This window comes from Phaethon lepturus, unplaced genomic scaffold (genome assembly GCF_000687285.1).
Source record: "Phaethon lepturus isolate BGI_N335 unplaced genomic scaffold, ASM68728v1 scaffold48397, whole genome shotgun sequence".
In the NCBI taxonomy this organism is placed as follows: domain Eukaryota; kingdom Metazoa; phylum Chordata; class Aves; order Phaethontiformes; family Phaethontidae; genus Phaethon; species Phaethon lepturus.
In genome coordinates, this window is record NW_010552050.1 from 25469 (window position 1) to 29037 (window position 3569).

A 3569-nucleotide genomic window follows, 5' to 3' on the forward strand; every position below is an offset into this window, starting at 1 on the left:
AAAGTAACCCCATTCTTCCAATGGGCTCGCTATGGATTAACAAGGTTCACAAAACACATGAACTGAATATGTGCAAGCTATCCCTTTGATTGGTTAAACATCCTTCATATCCATCCAGTCCTGCATTTACAAAGATAAAGAGCACACACCATAACTGCAAACCAAGCAGGATCCATGAATATCCAAGCCCACGTATCTAAGAAAATAATGAAGATGCGTAAGAAAGCTCTTGCTTGATCCAACAGCTGCTGTGCTCAAGGGCTGTTGATATGGAAAACTCACCGAAAGTGATACCAACAATGAAGTTACGAAGTTGGTGCAAAGGCACGTACCAAAAAGGTATTCATGGAGAACCAAAAATGCTGGATGAACCCAATTTACTTGTGTGATATTTACCTCAGGAGGAGCATTCCAGAAGGGGAGGAAGATGAATTCTTTGATCACATAAGATTAAGAAAAGGCAGAAAATACGAGCTCTGGCACTCCTCACAGCTGCTTTTATTGACATTGATAACATGGCTTCCACTGGCTTTGGTAATACTGATTCCTAAAAAAGGGAAAACAATTCGTAATAGAGCACGCTTCCGTGGTACAAGAAATATCCTCCTGTACATGAAATCTATGACTTCATTATTTGACACACAAACCATTTTTGAAGCATACAGTGTATTTCTAAGCAACATTTCTGTTTGTTCCTCTCATGAATGGAAGTTATATTATTTCAGGCAATGTTGTATTAATATTGCCAGCATGTGGTGTGTCATACAAAAGCTTAAAAACTATTAAGAGAGCTACAGAATCTTGAAACATTTAGAAAAAGTCGCAGAAGAAAATAATAAAATCATTTGCATTGCATCTTCTGCACGCAACTGAGATGTGTTCTCCATGGCTCCTGCAGAATAGCTGAGGTGCCTTGCTAAGCACTCTCCCATTTTCTCAGAACCCGCTGGAACTAGGATACTACAATGAACACCCTTTACAGAGCAGGCGAGATCTGTGCCACTATGGCACTTGTTTTTCCATAGATGCTTCCCTACATGACGCACTCCATTTCAGAAAAGCTCCCAAAGGCAGTGGGAAGCCATGACATTATGGGGTCAAATATGCTGTTTGGTAAGCCAAAGATCTCAACGGTTGAGTAGGGTCACATTATCTCTGAGTAAGCATTTTTGCCCCCTGGCAGAAAGCCGAGAGCCTGAAATTTTAGAGATAAGAAAATACTTCCATCTACTCCATCCTCAAAGTTCAGGTGAGCTCCTTCCCTCTTTCAGATGCCTCTCTGTGGAAGGGAGACTGAAGCTGTCTTATGAAGCAGTGACAAACATGCATTTAGAAAACAGTGGCAGGAGAAACACACAGAAAGGGAAGGCCAAAAGGACACGATGCTGTTGGGACACGAAAGGACGTGGCACAAGAGTACAAAGTAGAGCATGGAAATTACCGTCTTGATAAAAGCAGGAAAAATACCCAAGCCTGCATCTCCTACTAAACTACTAAACTGACGCATCAGCTAATCCCATTTGCCTGTCCTTCCCCAGCAGAATGCCGCTGCAAACTGCACATCTGCTTTGTTGGCTCGTACTTTCCTGCCTGCTCTCAAACGCCAGTCCCTGGCACTGTCGGGAACTGTGGACAAGGCTGGGGTGGCATGAGAGTTTCCACTGAAACGATGAGGCTTCGGGGGAAGCCCTGAGCACACTTCTGAGCTGTAACCCTGCAATCCACAGCTCGCTCTGGTGCCGCCAAGCCCACTAGTGCCAGAACCTGCACAGGGGCTCCTCTGAGGCAGCGTTGTTGTCCGTCTAAAAGCTAAAACCGCCACCACCAGCTCCATCTGGACTAACTCCTGCCAATTCATCCTTACACAGAGAAAGAAAAGAGTAACTACAACCCACCATTTCAATGTATGTCTTTCCAGTGAGTTATGGAGCAACCAGAGGAGACCAGCTGAGGTGACCAAGCAGCTCACTGCCACTGCAATGACTCTTCTTGGCCATGTGCTCCCACTGCTTCCCTACATCAGCTCCAGTGCTCATCTGACTTCTACTGAGGTGTTTTAATTCTTCAGTCTGGCAGGAAAAGAAAGTTTTCTGCCACATTAGCAAGTTGAAACAGCTCCCCAGGAGGCAGTTAAGCACCATTGGTAACAGAAAAGAAAGCACAGGGGCACAGAGCAGAAGGGGAGAGGGAATCAAGACTGTCTTTTGGGGTGGCATCTCTGTTTTCTTAGTTAAGCTGGTTGAATGATTTTTTATTATTTTACCCAGGTTCAATCCATAGAAGTCTCAACCCAATCCGACTTAAATTGTATCAGATTACACCTCTCAAAATTAAATAGGAGCTTCTGTAAAGGCTTTTATATCAGTTCAGATGTAAGAATTAAAAAGTATATCCAAATTTACATAGCCAAAATTAGAGTACCTCCCCAATAAAGGGCAAGAAAAGTAAAGAATCACATGCTCAACCTTTTACTTTTCTTCACTCCTTCAGTTGCAAAGTGAAGTGCTTAAGCAATAGGGAAGCTTTCTACAGAGAAATCAAGGGCTACTCAGCTTCATACTGCTCCCAGCTTACCATGTTCTTATAAACTGAAGACTGAGCAGAAAAGGCAAGGTATAAACCATCTTCTCTGTCCTTACAGCTTTAGAGGAGCTGCCTCTTATTTACCTACAGTATTTTCATTACATTCATCTAATAACATTACATTAGGTTACTTTACCTAATGACTGGGTGTTACAGTACCTGGTTGTTAAATAGATAGTACACAATTCTCTTTGGAAGTTGTATGAACCAATCCTAGGAGATGACCATGTAAGTAAAACAGAATCGGATCACCCTCTTCTACACACTGAAGTGGCTTAAAGCTGCCTTACTTGAGCAGTTGGACATTCTCCTTACACAGTGGACCTATGGGTTGATTTAGCCAGTCAAACATCAAAGCCAACTCTGAAACATCTTTGGAAACGAAGGAACATAAACCAAATGACTTCTAACAGCTTTTCTGCAAAGATCTACTCTCCACCTCGCTATTGGCCATGCGTCATGGGTTAATTTCTCAACCATTTCATTCATTTTTCCATCCTTAGCTCACGGAAATCATTGTCATCAGATTTTAATAAGGCCAAAAATGTATCAGGATTCCAAAAGCTCTTAATGCTATAGGAGAGAATGAGACAACCCAAGTAATGCCTACAATGGTCAGAAACAAACATGGGATTTCAGCCTTCCCAAACACCTCATTAATGGCAGCTAGAAGAAGGGCTCTCTGCAGGAAAATTGTCCAATAACAGCTTGCTACATGGCTTCTTTACCCTCCCTATGATAAAAGTGGACCTCAACTTTGCACAGGGCTGAAGTGAGGACAGCAGGACCTGTTTCAACTTTACCATTCCTGAGTTATTCTACATTGAACTGTAGACATGGCCTACAAAGAACACACACCCAGAACACCAATTCCTTCTGACGTACCACAGGTATCTTAACTTTCCACAACATCCTTCTCTCTGTCATGACCTCCTTCACCTCCTTTTCATGGCACACACCTCCCCCCATGACCTCCTTCACCTCCT